Source organism: Coptis chinensis, chromosome 4 (genome assembly GCF_015680905.1).
Source record: "Coptis chinensis isolate HL-2020 chromosome 4, ASM1568090v1, whole genome shotgun sequence".
Taxonomy (NCBI): Eukaryota; Viridiplantae; Streptophyta; class Magnoliopsida; order Ranunculales; family Ranunculaceae; genus Coptis; species Coptis chinensis.
Genome location: NC_141459.1, coordinates 98165414 through 98187228, shown reverse-complemented (window position 1 = coordinate 98187228; position 21815 = coordinate 98165414). Strand labels below are relative to the sequence as shown.

The 21815-nt window shown below is 36.5% G+C and overlaps 2 long non-coding RNA genes and 1 pseudogene across 3 annotated transcripts; all 3 read left to right on the top strand.

Annotated features, from left to right (window-relative positions):
• The first annotated feature begins 864 nt into the window (after nt 1-864).
• Nucleotides 865-20326, top strand: LOC147506094 (uncharacterized). Of its 2 annotated transcripts, none has more exons than XR_015193577.1 (2): nt 865-1059; nt 17281-20326. It is a non-coding gene; the product is annotated as an uncharacterized LOC147506094 (long non-coding RNA). The 2 variants fall into 2 exon arrangements; XR_015193576.1 differs by lacking the exon at nt 865-1059 and adding an exon at nt 16091-16242.
• LOC147506096 (cytochrome P450 94A2 pseudogene) lies at nt 1997-5944 on the top strand (annotated as a pseudogene).
• LOC147506095 (uncharacterized) lies at nt 12514-13598 on the top strand. The gene is made up of 3 exons (XR_015220735.1): nt 12514-12932; nt 13032-13209; nt 13567-13598. It is a non-coding gene; the product is annotated as an uncharacterized LOC147506095 (long non-coding RNA).
• Nucleotides 20327-21815: the final 1489 nt, after the last annotated feature.

Here is a 21815-nt window from a genome sequence, read left to right as displayed (position 1 = left end):
TATCCAACCCGATTATATCCGAAATTTAATATCCGAACCTGACCCGAACCCGACTAACCCGATCGGATAACACTAAAAATTCAAAAAAGCCCAAAAAATATATCCAAACCCGAACCCGATAGACCCAAACCCGACCCAAATAAATAAACAGATATAAAAATCGAGCCGAACTCAAACTATTCGGGTTCGGGTCGAGTCCGATTCGGGTCAAACCCGACATGATTCCCTGCTCTACTGTCCAAGTCCCTCCATCGGAATAGCAAGTAGAAAATTATTTGCGTGTTCTGACTGCAAGCATCCAATAACTGCTTTTTGACGAGCAGATAACTCAAACTCCCTCTCAAGACCAGTAACAACCTTAACGTAGAACGCTTCCGCCAAAAAATTTTGTTTTGTTTTTTTTTTTTTTTTTTTGAAAAACGGTTAAAGGGTAAAAAGAGAAGACGGAAAAGTTTGAAAAAAAAAGTTTCGCAGTGGTCTCGAGTCATATCCCCAAATTCGAAAACATTTTAAAAAATAACGACTTTTAGTAATGAAAATAACTAAAATGGTATTAAAACCCAAAAATAATACTTCCAGCAGCCCAATTTCTTGGTAGCAAATTGCACACGGGGTGCTCAAAACTAGGGATGGAAATGGAGCCGGTTCGGGTTGGATTTTCATTCAAAACTCTTTACCATATTTAGATCCATTCGGATTTCGGATATCCATATCTATTAAAAAATATTAAAAAATACACTATTTTAATGATTTTCATATATAAATGTAAGATATAAATTAATTTTAGACATCAAAATATAAATCTGGTTAAAATTATTTGGGTTTTCAGATATTCGGGTCGGATTCTAGTCACAAACATAGAAACCATATCCGTTAAATAGATTCGGATATGGTCGGATTCGGGTGTCATCCCGTACCATTTCCAGCCCTACTCAAAACCCCTATCCCTATAAAATGACAGTAAAGCCCTCGTTGGCTTCTTGTCTTGCGATTCATGCTTGACTGTCTCTATCGATTTCAAAACCAATTCACGCTGCTCCTCAAAACTCATTATATTTTGTAAGTTGTTCTAACTGTTCAATTCTTCCCCTTTTCTTTTGCAATGTTGCATGCACTTGTTCATAGAACTTTGCAACAAACTAGACCAGTAACTACTGTACTTCATTTTAATTTCCATTGCCATTGTTTTACATCAAATTCACCAATCCCCAGCACGTCTTTAACAGTAGAGTATCTTATGAACTCATGTGGATTACCACTTAAAACAGCTCTGTTAACATCCAAGAAACTCAACTTGAAAACCACTCAAAACCCAGACTTAGTCCTAAGTTTATTAAAAAACCATGGGTTGACTCAAAACTCCATAACTAAACTCATTTCTAGAAACCCTATTATACTAAATGCTGATGTCAACAAAACAATCAAGCCCAAGATTGATTTTTTAACTAGTTTGAAGGTGTTTCTGGTTCTAGGCTAGTTAAGATTGTTACAAGTGATCCAAAGTTTCTACATTATAGTTTGGAGAACCAAATCATTCCTTCTATCAATTTCATTAAGAAATTTACTGATACCGATAAACAGTTTCTTACCATTTTGAATCGACCTATGAACCTTTTTCAGAATAAGCTTGAGAATGTAATGGGGTCTAATATTGCGATATTGAGGGATCATGGTGTTCCTAAATGCAATATTTTGAAGTTGTTCATGACCAATCCTTGGACGCTGTCTTTGAAAAACGATCGTTTTAGGACAATAGTTTACGAGATTAAGGAAATGGGATTTGATTCGTCTAGTTCTATGTTTGTTCATGCAATTATAGTAATGTCTTATATGAGTAAATCAAATTGGGAAGAGAGATGGGCTTTTATGCGTAACTTGGGATTTTCTCATGCGGAGAGTCTCTCAATGTTTAAGAAGCATCCCTGTAGTTTGGACTTTCAAAAAAAAAAAGTGCAGAGCAGGGTCGAAGTTTTTCACTGTAAAACAAAATTTTGAAATGTCGGATATTGTGAAAAATCCAGTAATACTTGCTCTTAGTCTTGAGAAAAGGATCATTCCTAGGTGTAATGTGCTGGAAATTCTGTACTCAAACGGTTTGATAGGAAGAGTGAATGCAGGTTCAGTCACTACAGCGTTAAAATTAAATGAGGTGAAATTCATAGAGAAGTATGTCACTAAGTATCAAGTGACAGTCCCTGAGATGGTACATGCATACAAACGCCAGATTGGGCTTGCAGATTTGAAAGAGGGAGATGGGTTTTACAAGATGTAGAAAGTTGAGGTATGTATTCGTTTTCTTTTGTGGTTTTTTGTCCTTGACAACTATATCCATCCTACTTTTGTTGCTAGGGTAAATGTGAAGAATGAATGTGATTTAATGTAATCGTACTTGGTTACTTTCACAAGTTGTACATTATTTTTTAAGCTCTGCAATTTGTGTGCAGTGTCACTATGTGTCTCACTATCTCCTCTTCTTTATTGTGTTTATAATCAATGGCCCTGAAATTCTCTTTTGAATTCTCACTTTCTGGAATGGTTTTGAAGCATACAAAAAAATGTAGTATTAGCATTTCAGTAAATGGGCAAGACATGTTATCTGTTTTTCATCTTCATATGGTGCTTGACTTTGACATTTATGCTCTTTGAGGATATAGGAATAAACTTTCTTGAGGGTGGATAATTATTTGAATACAAAAGTTGCAAAATTAGGTTTGTGTGCAGTTGTGCACTATTCGGTCAGTGCCCATTTGGACACTTGATAGAGTATGAACGCTAAAGATGTGCTCTCGATAGGCAATGAAACACCGAAAGTGGTCCGAAAGTGACTCCATGTACCTGGTAGGCCCCTTAACGGCTAGGAGAGATGGTTAATTATTCTAACCTAGCAGGAACTGGAACTGAGTCAATGAGTGCTGAAACAGATCCACTACTAGGTTGACACAATCTTAAGGTAGTAGAAGGTGTCTTGAAACTAGAATCTCCGACTTATTCCTCATCGACCAGACTCTCAATGGAAGTCTAGCAGCTCAAGTAGGCAATTAGGTCCGATCCTATATTTTCTTTGAAAGAGACTTCTTGATTTGTAGTGATCCTCAACTAAATAGGAAGGAGGATCACTGCCTATATTAAAGGCCAAGGCTCTACCACTGAACTACGAGCAAGAGGATAGGTAGTGATTCCTCCCCAGTTTGTTCCCACCCTAATCTCGTTTAGGTCTCCTATGCTCGCTTCTTCTTCTTCAGGTGTGCACTTGTGCATTTTGCTTTGAAGTGGTGTACAGGGATTGTGAGGTAACCAGAATTTATCCTCACATATATTAGTCTCCTTTCTTCGTGTGCATCATTGAAATTTCAGCAGAAGTCATGAAGTTGAACCCATTTAGGTGCTTTAACTGTTGAATGGAAATAACCATTTCTAATTCCAATTCTTCTTCCAAATTGTGGCTGAAATACTCCTGATGCTGGCTTCATCAGTTCATCCAAGAAGATTGGAGGCCCATTTGAACTTAGACAAATTAGGAAACCTTACTTACCAACTTTTTTATGGAAGAACCACCAAAATTTATGTATAATGAACACAAGTATGCATAGTTATAGGCATATAGTTGATAGTTGATAGGGTTTCAGCATATTTTTTTATATTACGCAAGTTGTTTTTACTGTAGATGATCACGGGTTCCAGACTCCAGTGTTCAACTTGTAATCTTGTATGACAAAGAATTCTGTTATTAAGTACAAGAATTACGAAAAATAGTACCCGGAGTGGAAATTGCATATTAGCATATAGCAACCGGCATATTCACTAGCAAGGAGATTACACCTGCGAATATAACCTGACAATCTCCTTTCATCTTTACTGCAACATATAATTGACACAACATTTTCCTGCAACAGCCAATTGTCTAAAAGCATCTCGAAGCTGACATCGTTATCACAATCATCATCATAGGCTATTTCAATTGTATGGGATGGGGCGAAGGGCCAAAGAATCTTCATATTCATATTATTACTGACAGGCAATCTCTGTTGGTCACCTTAACATTCGCCATCTTGAATAATATGCCTGGAGTAATAGCCGCCCCTTATGTACTGTTAGGAATGTGCCAAACAGCACATTCAAACCGCGTACCAGGGGCAACAGTTCATTTGGAAAGAAAATTCTCTATCGGTATTTGCTCTATGGGTCAATAGACGCAATGAATAAGCTATAAATACACTTTCCAGCATTATCAATTCCATATCAACGACAAACAGCACACATTTCACAAAGGTACAAGTACAGTACAACCACTTAACTTGGTATATGCCAAATTACGAATCGTGTTCCATTTTGTGCTCTTAGCTATTTTTCTTCTCTTCATCCTTCCACTTTACTTCTTCATCTTCATCAAGAATAAAAAGGATTTGTCCAAAATCATCTACCGGTTGTGTCTCTAAGCTGCCGAGGTCATTACCCGTTGATTGGCTCATCACTTGCTATCATCGCGAATAAAAGGGCGATACAGCCAATGGTTTGCAGAGATTCTGAGTCAGTGTCCTACTAGGACATTTGTGTTTCATCGGGCTCTTGGTAAACGTCAGATTGTTACTGCCAATCCTTCCAATGTGCAACACATTCTCAAGACTAAATTTTCTCTTTACCCCAAAGGAGACTTCTTTACTACTACTTTAGTCGATTTCCATGGCAATGGCATATTCAATGCTGATGGTGATAACTGGAAGTTCGGAAGACAAATTTTAAGCCATGAGTTCAACACTAAGTCCCTCCGTAAGTTTGTTGAGACTGTAGTTGATTCAGAGCTCTCCAATCGCCTTATCCCATTCTCTCAGACGCGGCAGCCAATAATTCAGTACTTGATCTTCAAGATATTCTCCAATGATTTGCCTTCGACAACATTTGCAAGATTGCCTTTGGGTTTGATCCCGAGTACTTGTCTCCATCACTCCCACAAGCACCGTTTGCAGTTGCTTTTGAGGATGCTGTGAAGATTATCAGTGAACGGTTTGGTTATATATTTCCAGCACCTGGAAGCTGAAAATGGCACTTAACCTTGGATCTGAAAAGCAACTGAAGCAAGCAATTTCTCAGACCCATTGTGAAAGAAAAGAAGCAAAAACTAAAAGACAAGTCCTCTTTAGAAACCGTCGATCTTCTTTCAAGGATCATGAATTCCGGCCATTCAGATGATGCTTTTGTGATTGATATGGTTATAAGCTTCATTATAGCTGGTCGTGATACAACCTCAGCGGCCTTAACATGGTTTTTCTGGTTAATCTCTTGCAACTTTCATGTAGAAAAAGAGATACTTAACGAGATTATGATGGAGAACCTGAAAGGATCAATGTACGATGAAGTAAAGGACATGGTTTACACTCATGCATCACTATGCGAAAGCATGAGACTGTACCCACCAGTCCCTGCAGACACGAAAGAGGCAACAGGCGACGATGTTTTACCAGATGGAACTGTTGTAAAGAAGGGGATGAGGGTCACATATCATCCTTATGCAATGGGGAGAATGGAGAATTTGTGGGGTAAAGACTGGGCAGATTTCAAGCCAGAGATGGCTGGAGAGGGATGAAAGTGAAGGTAAATTGAAATTTGTAGGGAGGGATAATTTTCTATATCCAGTGTTCCAAGCTGGGCCTAGAATTTGTCTCGGTAAAGAGATGGCATTCTTGCAAATGAAGAGAGTGGTAGCTGGGGTTTTGCGTCAATTTCGAATAGTGCCAGCGTTAGGTGAAGGTTTCCAGCCTGTGTTCATTTCTCATCTGACCTCTAAGATGAAAGGTGGTTTTCCAGTGAGGATTGAGGTTAGGGAGGGTAGTAAAGTCAATGAGTTGTAGTTGACATGGTGAGTGAACATATTGTTCTAAAGTTCTAAACTGTCACACATATAACTTAGTACGTTTTTTTTTTATGAAACTCTGCAGTTCATTGGCTAGTCCATTAGCTTTACTATTACAAATATCAGAAGTACACCTAGTTAAAAAGGAAGATAAACTAGAAGATATAATTCTATCATTCTCCACTACAGGCCTCCATTGCCCAATTGTATTACTTAGTACTAAGTAAAGTATTCTCACTTACCAGTAACTAGTTTGTGGCTTTGTGCAACTAGAGTAGAAAGAACTTGTTCTATGTAAGGAAGCAATTGCCTCATTCATATTGTGTTCACATAACACTTCTGGCTCTCCTGGGAAGTAAATCTGCTACTATAAAAAGGGGAGCTTAATTACGTAAACCAGTAGAGCCGTTCTGAATGTAATAGTTACCCATGATCCTTTTGTTACAGGGAAGGAATAGTTGTCCCATTTGGTCGGACCACGTCTGTGTAGAAAAATAAAAGAAGAAAAGCTTTTCGTTTTTTTTTTTAAAACTTTCAGATTCAAAGATCATTTGATTCCATACAAACATAGGTTTCCATGAAGCCTCGTCAACGATTCTTAGTTTAACGTAGATGGATATGGAGTAAAATTGATGATGACAACAAGGGAAATATGCTCTTAACAGGGAAAAGGAGAACGAGAAAGTCCAGGATGCCTTGGTGAACCTACCACGCACTATGCATATACAAAATTAAAATTAAAATAGTCATCTGCGAATTGATGGGACTCCTGGTGATTTTGCTGGCGGGAGCACTCAAAGTGTGGCTTCTAAGACAAGGTGCTATCATTGGATACGTTTCTGCAGACTGGAATCTTTGGGTATTGAGAATCACTTGTGCTCCAGAGACTTCAATCTGTTCTACTAACAAGTTGCTACAAGTATCATATTTCTGTAGAATCCAGCTCTTCTCTACAATGATTGTGAGTTTCTTAACCACTGATGGAAACTGTGATGAAAGGTTTTATTGGTTACCACACAAATCCTTTAAAGCAAACCCTTTAAGCTACTCCTCTAAAAAGAGAAGAATATAAGGATTCAAAAACGGGAATGGTTATATGAACTCCACCTTATCGTGACTCCAAAGTTACTCCACTCCTAAAAGTGGACTTACAAGATGAATTGAGGTTTCTACTTTTAAACATAAGTCCATAACCATTTCTAAACTATATCTATAAATTGAGTATAGTTCCTACAGGGGAAGGAAGATTTGTGTCTATATTTGTCTTAAGTATTCGAATGAGAAAGAAGCTAAAGATTTTCTTTAAAAAGAAATGACAAACTAATATACTGTTATCCCGCAAAGTTACTGTAGATTGCGGCTTTTACTATTGAATTGATGGAATTAAGTGGTAAGAATGTGACAAGGAAAAGCATGAAAACAAACCTTGTAAAGAAGAACAATGCATTTCCCCAGAAGCTATACAAAAAGCAACCTGCCATGCATTGGCAGTTATATGTTCATTAAGAAAATGCTACTATCTTCTGTAAGTAACATTTAGACATGTACTTGTTACAACACAACCATCTAATTCTACGTAAGTTCAATTTTTCTGGCGAGTACCACAGTAATGCCTGCACTAACAACTATGCCATCATCAACAGACACTCATTCTGTCAAGTGTCAATCACTTAACATATACGTGATTAGGGTTTTAGTTATATGTAAGTTCAAGACATCCTAGGGTTTACAAACAAGAGAGGTAGCTGGACTACATTCTTACTTGTAAGTTCAAGACTTGCATCCTAGGCTGACAATTTACATAGCAGCATACTTTGGAGCTCATAGGCAAAGAAGTGCAAACTTGTTGAGTGGGAGTGAATGCATAGGCCTGTTTCTGTAAGTCGATCTAGACCTTTATTTCCGTTTCTGGTACAACTCTTCTTATGGACACCCGTAACACTGATATCTGACATACGAACTAAAGAAGTAGTTACGAAGACTATCAGTAAAGCGACCCAAAGTCAGAATCTCATAATCAAGCCGATTACTAGAACTTGACAAGCTAAAGGTAACCAAGAGTGCCAAGCCTCAGTTTGAGATTTTCAAATGTGGCTTTTGCAAACGAGTTCCCTGCGGGTTTTTGTTACCTAGTGGTTTTCAGTGGCCCTCTTTTTTACTATAGGTGACTCTTAAATTTCAGTTCAACAAGAAATACATAAGCAATAAAGAAGGGAAGAGATACATAATCACACTGCAAACAAAGTACAACTTGAGAAAGTACAATTACAAAAATGACATTCATTCTTCACATTTATCCAGACTAAAAAGCAGGATGATATTAGTTGGGAAGGACAAAACCAGAAAAGAAAATCAATGCGAACCTCACCTTTCTACATCTTGTAATCCCATCTTCCTCTTTCAATTCTGCAAGCCGAATCTGACTTTTGTATGCACTCACAATCTGAGGGAGTACGTCTTGGTACTTAGTGACAAACTTCTACAAATTTCTTCTCAATTAGTTTCAACGCCGAAGTGATTGAACTTGCATTCCGACTCCTATCAAACCGTTTGAGTACAGTTCTTCCAGCACATTACACCTAGGAATGATCCTCTTCTCGAGAGCAAGAGCAAGTATCACTGAATTTTTCGCAATATCCGACAGTTCAAACTTTTGTTTTACAGTGAAAAACTCGACCCTGCACTCCACATTCTCTTTTGAAAGTACAGAAACCTCTGGGATGCTTCTTAAACATTGAAAGACTCTCCGCATGAGAAAATCCCAATTTGTGCATCAAAAAGCCCATCTCTCTCCCACCTAGTTTTACTCATACCAGACCTTGATACAATTGCCTGAATAAACATTAGACTCCTCGAATCAAATCCCATTTCCTTAATCTCCTCAACAATTGTCCTAAACCGATCGTTTCTAGAAGCCAATGTCCAAGGATTGAGCATGAACAACTTGATAATATTGTGTTTTGCGAACACCATTATCACTCAATAATGCAATATTAGGCTCCATTACATTCCCAAGCTGAATCTGAAAAATCCTACTCGGTTGATTCAAAATGGTAAGAAATTCTTCATCGGTATCAGTGAATTTCTTAATGAAATTGATAGAAGGAATGATTTGGTTCTCCAAACTCCTATGTAGAAATTGTGCATCACTTGTAACAATCTTAACTAGCCTAGAACCAGAAACACCCAAACTAGTTAAAAAATCAATCTTGGGCTTGATTGTTTTGTTGACATCAGCTTTTAGCATAGTGGGCAATCTAGAAATGAGTTTAGTTATGGCGTTTTGAGTCAAACCACTGTTTTTCAACAAAGTCAGGACTAAGTCTGGGTTTTCAGTACTTTTCAAGTTGAGTTTCTTGGATGCCATAAGAGCCGTTTTAAGTGGTAATCCACATGAGTTCATAAGATACTCTACTGTTAAAGACGTGTTGGGGTTTGATGAACTTGATGTAAAACCCTGACAGTAAAACTGAAGCTGAAGTACAGTAGTTACTGGTTTAGTTTGTTGCAAAGTTCTATAAACAAGTGCATGCAACATTGCAACAGAAAAGAGGTTCAAGTGTTAGAAGAACTTAGGAGTGAGAAATAGTTTTTGAGGATTTGCCTTGAATAGATTTTTGAAATCAGAGAGAGACTTCAGCTTGAATTGGCAGAAAATAAAGCAAGGGTTTTAGACAGTTTACAGGGGTTTTAGACAGTTTTGGCTATTGATTGTTTGGACTTTTAAGCATTCCTCTGGCCCATTGTTAGAAGTCCACTAATAGCCCAATGGGCCTGTGGATAGAACTGTAGAATCTATAGGGGTCGGCAGTCCAGCCCATTGACAGTCCTAAAAGAACTATGCTTTGCCAAATACTAGTCTCTGTAGAAATCCTAATAACAATAGAAGTTTTGCTCACGTAATATATAAGAATATAACATCTGATTTTTTCAGTAAGCTCGTTGTTTTCTTCGATCAGCTTTTTTCTTCTAACTTCAAACATGGACTTAGACATGGATATTGATAATGATAGTGATGAAGATTTTGATCCATGCGACAAAGAGCTAATTCTATGATATCATAGGAATCATGCATGGATATCGATAAAATCCTACATTGGTATATTTTATCCACATGCATGATTCCTATGATATATACAATTACGTTATACCACGTGCATAAAATAGCGCGAAAAATGTAAGACAGAAGATCGGGTCAAGTTTTCAATTTCAAGTTCCAAGCTTTGATCTGAGGAGAAGATGTTCTTGACACACTCAAGATCTTCTTCTTCTTAACTTTGGTTTCGAAAGCCAAGTTCCAACCAATTTAACGGGAAGCAACCTTTTTTCACGGGGCAACCAAGAATCGATAATGGCTAGGGAGGATACCACCTATGGAATCTCCACAAATTACCGGGCTTCTACTTTAGAAAATGTTGGAGGTGCCATTAAAGGAGAGAGAGCTTTTCTTTTGTTGTTGAGATGATTAATATGTGAGAGGGGGGGTCTATTTATATGTTCCCACCTCCTCAATAATGGATAGGATAGAGCCCCATACTTCATCTAATATCGATAGGATAGAGTTATATACTCATCTAATATCCGATAGGATAGAGTCCTATACTATCTAATATCGAGGATAGGATAGAAGTCATATACTCATCTAATATCTGATAGATAGAATCTATACTCATCTAATATCCGACAGATGAGTCCTATACTCATCTAATATCGATAGGATGAGTCCTATACTCAATGGTTTATCCTTATCTCATTACGCCTATCCAACCTTATTTCCAACATCTCCCACTCGCCCCACAACGAAGAAGGTTTCTAAGAGAAGCATTTAAGTAGAATGCTTTAGCCATTTGTGTGTCTCACACGGCAAATGGTTCGTGTGACCACAGCACACGTATCATGATATCTCAAAGTAGCAAAGTCGCAATGAAAAGCACAAATACGCCATTGATCTACCATGAAAAGTGATCTTAAAGAAGATGAATCCGAAAACCTAATATCCGAGAGTGTGTGTATACCCCCAAGATCTGTTTGTTTCATCACTTTGACAAAATAGCACTCATCCCTATGAGTCCACACCATAAAGTCAAAACGTATCACATGATTCACAATTATCATCAATTGTCTGGCCGGGTAGAATCCGATTGATTGTGTGATAAACCTTCGGGTTCTTTTACCCTCTTTCCGACCTTAAGTCATTATTCGCCGAGTTCTCTACTAACTTCCCAAAGATGCATCCAATTGACGCTTTTAGTAAGAGCTTGTGGGGGAGCAAACCAAAGTTACGAGTAGTCCTCTTATTTTTCTTGACAAGGTCAAAAGTTCAAGGAGGTACCATTCGATATGTTTTAAACAAAAATATATCAATAGAGCTCACATAGCAAGAATTTTAGGGATATTTCTTTTCTTGCTCTCGTGGTCAACTATACACATGTTTGTGTGAAAAACATGTCATGGCAAGAATATCTAATTTGTTTACTCAACAATAGATATCTGTATGTCCCCATACCATGCAAGTGTTGTCATCCCTAATGACAATTCAAGGATACTATGCTCCCACTGGCAACAATTTGTAGGTTTTAGGCAGAATCTTCCCCTATGAGTTCTGTTTCTTCTTATCCAATTATAAGAAGGGGTATGACTCGCACTCAGTCCACCCTTCCTATAAGGTTTAGTGACTTGTCAAGGCTAAACTCCCACTATTTAAAATGGAAGTTGACTGTTCATGTGAGTGAACCAATCAACCCTAACGACATACATATGAGATGATAAACAAAGATAATGAGAATGCAATCGATCTGGAAAGAATGCACTTTTATTCATTAAAACCATCAAAGTTGTTCTTAACATAATCCACATCCTCTTTAACTTAAAGCATTTTTACATGTGCAAGGGAAGAAGTTCCTTTGGAATAGGTTTTGGTCAGTGGATCCGCTAAACCATCCACGGTGGATATATGTCAGAGAACCACTTTCTTTTCGCATCATTTGTCGTGACGTAGTGGTATTTTAACTTTCTATACGCTTGGTTCTTCCATGGTACTGGATCTTTAGCATATGCAGAGTGCCCATCCGTCCATCCGATATTGAACCGTTGACTCTTGAGAACAATCGGGAAGTGTTTGATGAATTGCTCGAGCCACATACCTTCCCTCGCGGTGGCAGAACCGGCAATCATAGTATACTCGACTTCCATGGTTGAAAGCTATGGAAGTTTGTTTTTGCCGCCCAGGATATAGCACCTCCATTCATTATGTAGGTATATCCCAAGTTGACTTCCTTTCCTCATCAAGGTCCTCCAACCCTACCGCATCGGAGTACCCAATCGACTTAAGATCTTCCTTGGTAGACAAATTGAGTAGTCCATTTGCCTTTTAGATACCTCATTATCTTCTTGGACCTTCCGATTCCATGCGACCTGTGATTTGTTTGGAACCTTGATATTGCTAACCCAATCGCATAGCAGATGTCCGGCCTTGTACACAACATGCAGACATAAGTCTCCGATCAAGGCTGAGTATGGTACATTTTTCATAGCCCGAAGTTTCCTTAGATTCTTGGGAGACATTTAACTCAAAGCACTCTCCTGTGACTCTCATCGAGATCCACTAGCAATCAATGTGGAGTATGTTTAGCAAATTGCTCCCACTTGAATGAGATGGATTGGATAGTGGCAGATTTGAGTGGCCTTATCCTTTTAGGTAGTTTTCTGTACAGAAAAAAGGTGATTGTTTGTCCACAAATCTAGCAAGTCTATGTTACTTGTTGTAGCTCACTTTCATCCAAGTCGAATTTAGGACGTCATTAGCATCTCAATCCCCTAAATTTCTTATGCTAGTAATACTTGACTCACCTCTAGCTTTATGAAATCTGCTAAGTCTTAACACTAAATTTAGTTAAACAACTGAACTGTGATGTTCTCCAATTACTGTCGTAATAAGTCATGCGATTTTTAGATGAATTGCATTGACCTTCTATGGCTGTAGGTGGAGTTTGATGCAAATGGTAAAGCCTTTGGGGTGACATCTGAAGGGGAAACTGCTAAATGTAAGAAAGTTGTATGTGATCCTTCCTATTTGCCTAATAAGGTAACCTCTGACAAGTCCTAGGTTGTGCTTATCTCATGGTTATTTATGTTGCATGAGAACTGTGTGGAGTACTAATGTTAAGTTTGAATCTGAATACAGCAACCGCAGATAATATTATTGAAAGAAGGAACAGACACATCGCAAGGAAAGCCACAAATAATAAGCAATATAAATGCTAGTACAGGAATTGCAGATGTCGTCCGAACAACACTGGGTCCGAGAGGAATGGATAAATTGATTCATGATGACAAGGGCAATGCTACTATTTCTAATGATGGTGCTACTATTATGAAACTTCTTGATGTTGTTCATCCTGATTGCTAAGATTCTTGTCGATATTGCCAAGTCTCAAGATTCGAGGTATACAATAGAAAACAAATTTACTAATTTTAGTGATTGGTGACTAAAAAGAGTGAAATTTTTAAGTTAAAGTTTATATTTATCTTAGAGTGGGTTATGATGGTTGCATTACTACAACATTTAACAACTTATACTTTAAAGAAGATAATGACATTAACAAGGACATTGTCTAAGAGAAAGTTGAGAGGGTATCATTAATAATTGTATTGGTTAGGTTTTAGGGATAAATTTGGAATTCACTTGTAATTTTAATGATCGGATTTATTGTCTACAGGTTGGTGATGGAACCACTAGAGTAGTTCTTTTTGTGGGAGAGTTTTTAAAGGAGGTCAAGCCTTTTTGAGGATGGTGTCCACTCAAAAGTCTTATCGTAGTTTTTGAGATGCTTCCAATTTGGTAAGGAATTTGGATATTTTGGTTTGATTGGATGGATATGTTCATGACAAATTGTTCTAGAAGCCATGAGTTTGCTACTTGTATTTGGTGCAATTAACAAAATTAAGGAACTTCTTTGCAGGTATAGAGGGGAAAAGTATGGAAGAAAAGAAGAGTTTGTTGGCAAAGTGTGCTGCTACCACACTCTCTTCAAAGCATTTTTTTTATTTTTTTATTTTTTATTATAGGAAAGACCTCACTCTCTTCAAAGCTGATTGGTGGTGAAAAAGAAATTTTCACATCTATGGTTGTGAACTTAGTTATTTCAATTGGCAACGATGATACATTGTTTATTGTATTCTTGTATTCATTGTTTATTGTAAGTTTAGCTGGTCTCGCTACAAAATATGATAATTTTTTTTTTATTAGCAACCCATCAGCAACGGTTTATAACCGTTACAAACGAATTTTAAATTATTTTTTTTTAAATTAACTAACATTTTTGCAACGGTTACAAACCGTTGGTAAATTTTTTAACAAATTACCAACGCTTAAAAAGCGTTTGTGAAATAAAAAACCATTGCAAAGATTTTAAATTTGTGCACAAAATAGTTATAATAAGTGCTGGAAAGTTCCGCTTGCAACGGTTAATAACCGTTGGAAATTTCTGTTTGCAACACTTTTTAAGCGTTGTAAATATTTCCAACACTTTATCCACGCCATATTTGTAACGTTTAAAAAGCATTGCGAAAATTATTAGCAACACTTTTTTGCCGTTGCAAATAACATGTTATGGTGTAGTGCTTTTTGAGATCAGTTCAATGCAGTTGCATCCAGTTTTGATTTCTCATTAATTATTCTTTTCGGTTAGTCCAATACATTTGCATCCAATTTTCAATTTCCTATTAATTGTTCTTTGAGGTTAGTTAAATGCATTTGCATCCAGTTTCTGATTTCATGTTAATTATTCTGTGAGATTAGTTTAATGTATTTGCATCCAGTTTCTGATTTCTCGTTTATTATTTGATAAATTTGCATTTGCATATAGTTTCTAATTTCCTATTAATTATTGTTTGATGTTAGTTCAATGAATTTGCATCCAGTTTTCGATTTCTCTTTAATTATTTATTGAGGTTAGTTCAATGCATTTGCATCCAGTTTATTTTTTGAGATTAGTTCAGTGCAATTGCATCCGGTTTTCCGATTTCCCGTTAATTATTTTTTAAGATTAGTTCCATACATTTGCATCATGTTTCCAATTTATAATTAATATTTCTTTGAGGTTAGTTCAATGCAGTTGCATCCAGTTTTCGATTTTCCGTTAATTTAATCTTTGCGGGTTAGCTCAATGTATTTGCATCCAGTTTCTAATTTTCTGACAATTATTTTTTTATAATAGTTTGATGTATTTGCATCCAAGTTTTGATTTTCCGTTAATTATTCTTTGATGTTAGTTTAATGCAGTTGTATCCATATTCTAATTTTCTATTAATTACTTTTTAAGATTAGTTTAATGCTTGCATTTGCATCTAGTTTCCGATTTCTAGTTAAATATTATTTGAGATTAGTTCGATACATTTGCATCCAGTTTTCGGTTTCATATTAATTGTTTTTTGACGTTAGTTTCATTCAGTATTATATATTTTTTAAAATATTTATCATTATTGCTTTGTCGTTATTTATTTTTTTCATTTTCTATTATATATTTTGTGATGTTATTTTTTGTATAATTGTTTTTAACTATGTTTTGAGGCCGTGTTAAGGATATATTCGAAATAAGTTAGTGTTTTATCATAGACACTAAAATTGTATTATTTGTAATAGAGAATTAGTTTATACAAATCACCTATTTTTTAGTAATTTTTTTATTTGATCAAATATATAAGAATTTGAACACTAAAAGTGTTTGATTAAGTAATAGGACATTTTACAAATCACCTATTTTTAGTATTTTTTAATTTTTTTATTTGATTCAAATATATAAGAATTGAAAATATTCAAATTCAAAGTTTCCAAATATAAAAATTAGAAAAATACATTGAGTGCCACATCAAACTCTCCCATAGGAGAGAAAAAAGTTCCATATAGGTGGGATTGTAGGTTATTAGAAAAGATATTATTCTTTTATATTTGAGGGCATCTCCATGGGAGAGAAAAAAAAAACTAACTATCGTATTAGAGTCCACATATTAGTTAATAAAAAATCTTCCTTTTAACTAAAAAGTCTTCAACACACTTTAGCTTTATATAGATAGTCAAGATAATTGTAGACGTTGCTTTGAATGACGTTTGAAAGTGGGATATTATTCTCTCTTACCAAGAATAAAAAAAAGTGTGAATCTAGTCACTTGAAGGTCCCTGCTTTAGTATATAGATATTCTTATTCATCAATTCTCCTAGTTCTCTCTTACTAAGAATAAAGAAAGTGTAAATCTAGTCACTTTTCAAGTGTTGTATATATGGGGGTGCCCTTAACATATTTCCATCTACCCGGGGGTGCTCAAAAGTTAAAACTAAAAAAACAATGAAACCCTTGTTCGTTACAGTTTCTTGCAATTCATGCTGGAGTTTCTCTGTAAGTTGTTTTAATTATTCATCCCCTTTTTGTTACAATGTTGCATGCACTTGTTCGTACAACTTTACAACAAACTAAACCAGTAACTACTGTACTTCATCTTCATCTCAATTTCCATTGCCATGGTTTTACATCAAGTTCATCAACAGTAGAGTATCTTATGAACTCATGTGGATTACCACTTAAAACGGCTCTTAAGGCATCCAAGAAACTCAACTTGAAAACCACTGAAAACCCAGACTCAGTGCTGACTTTGTTGAAAAACCATGGGTTGACTCAAATATCCATAGCTAAACTCATTTCAAGGAACCCCCTTATACTAAATGCTGATGTCAACAAAACAATCAAGCCCAAGATTGAATATTTAACTAGTTTGGGTGTTTCTGGTTCTAGGCTAGTTAAGATTCTCACAAGTGTTCCAAAGTTTCTACATATTAGTTTGGAGAACCGAATCATTCCTTCTATCAATTTCATCGAGAGTTTTACTGATACCAATGAACAGTTTCTTACCATTTTGAATCGACCTGCGTCCGATTTTTAATGTTAAGCTTGAGAATGTAATGGGGTCTAATATTGCGATATTGCGGGATCATGGTGTTCCAAAATGCAATATTATGAAGTTGTTCATGACCAATCCTTGGCCGCTGTCTTTGAAAAACGATCGTTTTAGGACAATAGTTTACGAAGTTAAGGAAATGGGATTTGATTCGTCAAGTTCTATGTTCGTTCGTGCAATTTTTGCAATGTCTGCTATAAGTAAATTGAATTGGGAAGAGAGATGGGCTTTTATGTGCAAATTGGGATTTTCTCATGCGGAGAGTCTTTCAATGTTTAAGAGGCTACCCTGTATTTTCGTACTTTCAAAAGAGAATGTGCAAAGCAGGGTCGAGTTTTTCACTGTAAAACAAAATTTTGAACTGTCGGATATTGCGAAAAATCCAGTGATACTTGCTCTAAGTCTTGAGAAGAGGGTCATTCCTAGGTGTAATGTGTTGGAAGTTCTGTACTCAAACGGTTTGATAGGAAGAGTGAATGCAGGTTCAGTCACTACAGCGTTGAAATTAAATGAGGAGAAATTCATAGAGAAGTATGTCACTAAGTATCAAGTGACAGTCCCTGAGATGGTACATGCATACAAATGCCAGATTGGGCTTGCAGATTTGAAAGAGGGAGATGGGTTTTACAAGATGTAGAAAGTTGAGGTATGTATTCATTTTCTTTTGTGGTTTTTTGTCCTTGACAACTATATCCATCCTACTTTTGTTGCTAGGGTAAATGTGAAGAATGAAAGTAATTTCATATAATCTTACTTTGTTACTTTCACTAGATTGTACTTATAAATTTTAAGCTCTGCAATTTGTGTGCAGTGTCACTATGTATCTCACTATCCCCTCTACTTTAACTGTGTTTATAATTAATGGGCCCTGAAATTCTCTTTCAAATTCTGACTGGAGCTGTTTCCAAAGCATACATAGTATTAGTATTTCATTAAATGGGTAAGACACACTTATTTTTTCATCTTCATATTGGTGGTTGGTGCTTTGACATTTCTTCGATATATGAATAATTTTTCTTAAGGGTGGATGATTATTTGAAGACCAAATTTTGCAGAATTAGTTATGTGTGCACTAACCCATTTGGACACATGATAGAATGTGAGCGCTAAAGATGTGCTCTCTGATATGCAATGAAACACCAGAATGAGGTCTCAGTGACTCCATGTGCCTGGCATGCACCATAACGGCTAGGAGAGATGGTTAGTTATTCTAACCTAGCAAGAACTGGAACTGAGTCAATGAGTGCTGAAACAAATCCAATACTAGGTTAACACAATCTTAAGATAGTAGAAAGTGTCTAGAAGCTAGAATCTCTGACTTATTCCTCATCGACCATACTCTCAATGGAAGTCTAGCAGCTCAAGTAGGCAATTAGGTCCTATCCTATATTCTCTCTGAAGGAATCTTCTTGATTTGTAGTGATCCTCAACTAAATAGGAAGGAGGGTCACTGCCTATATTAAGGCCAAGGCTCTACCACTAAACTACGAACAAGAGGATAGGTAGTGATTCCCTCCCTAGTTTGTTCCCACCCTAATCTCTTTTAGGTCTCTTATGTTCTCTTCTTCTTCTTCAGTTGTGCACTTTGCTTTCAGGTGGTGTACAGGGAATGTGAGGTAACCAGAATTTATCGTCACATTAGTCTCCTTTCTTGGTGCGCATCATTGAAAATTCACCAGAAGTCACGAAGTTGAACCGCATTTAGGTGCTTTTTAACAGTCGAATGGAAATAACCTTTTTTAATTCCATTTCTTCTTCCAAATTGTGGCGCAAAGCCCAAATAGAGCTTCAGTGAAAAGTTCCTGAAATAAAATTTAATGTATAGGCTCCATGAACACGGTAGGCATAGTTATAGGACTATACATTATAGTTGAAGGGGATTTTACGGGTAAGCTGTTTCCTTTCTAGATGATTACGGCTTCCAGTGTTCAACTTGTATGACAAATAATTCTGTTATTAAGTACAATAATAACAAAAACTAGCCCCTGAAGAGGAAATTGTATATTAGAAAATAGCAACCACCATATGTATGGTTTTGAGCTGTGTACTGCGGTGAATGCTATTTTGAACACTTGACTAGCAAGGAGATTATATCCAGAAAAAATCGAACCTCAGATCATTTCGTATTGATTCATGTTTGCATTTTGTTAAGTGTAATTTGAGTTCTTATTGTACACTGTATGATTTTTGTTTCAGCATATGGACGCAATTAGGTTTGATTGTTCTCGTCACTTTAGCTTTTGTTCTATGTTTGCTGTGTGATACTAGATTGGCTTTTTTAATAATAAATGTCCTCGGAAAAGTGACAGTCTCCCAAGTGACAAATCAGCGGGTAACCACTAGTCTTTTAACACAAACGAGTTTTGAAATGCTCAAGGATTGTACATATACCATTTTAAGTAAGGTTTCTTCTACACCCTGATATGCCACTTTTGAAGCCTAAGAATATAATCAATTAACATAGTTACAACTCCATGATGTGCCACTTTCATAGCTATATGTTTGTAAGGAGGAGATTTTTAAGGTCTTCAGCCCAAGAATTAGTAGTGCAACTAAAAAATAGTAATAATTTTCTTTTTGATCTGTTGTGTCCTCGTGTCTGACTTATATAGGTCGTCGTGTCAGACACTGACACACTTATTTGTCTCCCTGTTACTAAGGTTGAAACCCTCAGCGGGTGCAACAACATTTTGTTACAAGAAGTTAATTTTACATCCTTGGCTGTGCTTGATACAAATGAATTGTTGATTGATTATGTAAAGGACTGGAATTAGTAGGGTTCAACTTGGTATGAGCCATGTGTCAAATTGATGATACACGTCCCAGTTTTGGTAAGAATTGGCTTGATGACACATTTAAATTTCAATGAGTTGTCTACTTTCTTGTGTCTCACCTTAGTTCGGCGACTGAGATTCATCCTATGGGCACTAGTTGGGTAAGATTCATACTCAAGTCAGATTAATGTGTTTGTCCTTTGGTTGATACTTGAGTCAGATTTTATATTCGGATCACACCTGCTATAGGCATTGGATTTGGACTTGGGTGATAAACCATCTCTTCCTGGGTTTTTTTAGCAACAGATTTGGATGGTGCGTACTGCTGATTATTCCAACTAATCTGTCATTACAAGAAGCAACAGTGTTTGCAGGAACACAAGATGTCTAGCAGCGGCATTTTCCTTTTTTCTGCAAGCTCAAAATGGAATGGAACTTGTGGAAGTGATTGTCCAAGCTCCTAAAGTAGGATAAAATTTGCTAGCAGTAGTCGGTCATGGTATGATACTTATTGTTTGTGTTCGTGGTACTAAAAATAAATGTGAGACATTTTCATGCATGTCAACAAACTTGTGTACCACCATAGCTGCAGACCCTTTGAGCCATGATTATGTTTACTGGATCAAATGATAAAGAAGATTACATCTGTAGAGTCTGTGATGTTTCTATACTTAGGTTTATTGTTTGTGTTTTTGTACATGTGAAATCACCTTTGTAATTCTTTTGTCTTGATGAAAGCATGGTTTATTGAACTCTTACAAACTAGCATGATCTGTGCCTGAAGTCACTGGCCATGGTCTGTTTTTTGCTGACGAATACTGCTAGTATATCAAGCACCTTGTTAGAATCCCAAGATTAAATTTTCAGGAAGAGGAAAGTAACATGAAGTCTTTGATGCTCTTGACTGAAGCTTATCTCAAGTCTCTTGGGATGCCAATGGTTCAAAACGATGCCCTTCAGTATTTGGATCAATTAAAGGCTTGAGTTTGTTATTTGCTCTTCATTGAAGAGTTTCGAACACTGAGGGAATGGTCATTTATTCCCTCAACATACATGAGAAAATGGATATCAAATTTGCTTACTGGACAAGGGTAAAATCCTCTGTAGGACAGGTTAGTGAAAGTTCAAGTTTACCCCTGTAAGCAAGAACCCGCGCCCACCATCAATTTCGTTCTTCAGAAAACACTCAAAACAGACAACCCAAAAAACCCGAGATCACACCCCAAAAAAAATGAACGCACAACACAAAAAGAACGGTTATCAAAAACTTGAACTTGGTGGTTCAAAATAAGAGTTTTCAGGATGTGGCTTGTTCTTAATGGGTCATCTTTTGCTTCCACAATAACGATTGACCTTTAAAATGTTTTGACACTTTATCACTGGGTTTAATACATATCAGAGCTCCATCATTTCAAACTGATTTAATCTTCTTTTTCTGTTATACCCTTTCACGCGTAGAACGTCCATAGGAGAGCTAAACACGCACGCTTTTACCACCCCAAACTCCTTTGTGTGTTGATATACTGCACACTCAGCCCCTAAGATACTGTAATTCGTTGATAGTTCCTTCTCCAGACGTTTGTATCTCTAAAACCAGTGGTTGCGTTCAAGTTAACCACGTAGCGTTCAAGTTAACCACGTAATATTTCGATAAAGCTGGTAATCGTTATTGTAATTTCTCAAAATCCACTTCAAGAGTCCACGGTATTGTAATATTTGTTGTTGCTTCCTTTTCTGATTGGATGTGACAATAGCCATCAATAGTCCCCTACGATGGCTACAAGCTACAATATGCCACTTTTCTTCTTAAACATATTGCCCCCGATTGGTATAAAGAAAAAGGTTGCAACTGAAAACTACGGGTCAAGTTATATTATGCACAATAGCACAAGTGTTCTTAGAAATTAAGATAGCTTCTAGCTGGTATTGTGAACTTCGATGGTATTTTCATTCCTCGAATTGAAACATTTTCTGAAGACAACTTAACCGCAAAATACAACACCATTCACTCAAGTGTTCATAGCTACCGAACTATGAACAATCACTGTTCATAGTCCAATTGTGATATGAATAAAAAATGTTCATAGCTCATGACTATGAACAATCATAGTCCAATTGTGATATGAATAAAGAATATTCATAGCTTATGACTATGAACATTGATTGTTCATAGTACAATACGTATAGACTATGAACACTCATTATTTATAACTCATAGCTATGAACAATTATTGTTCATAGTC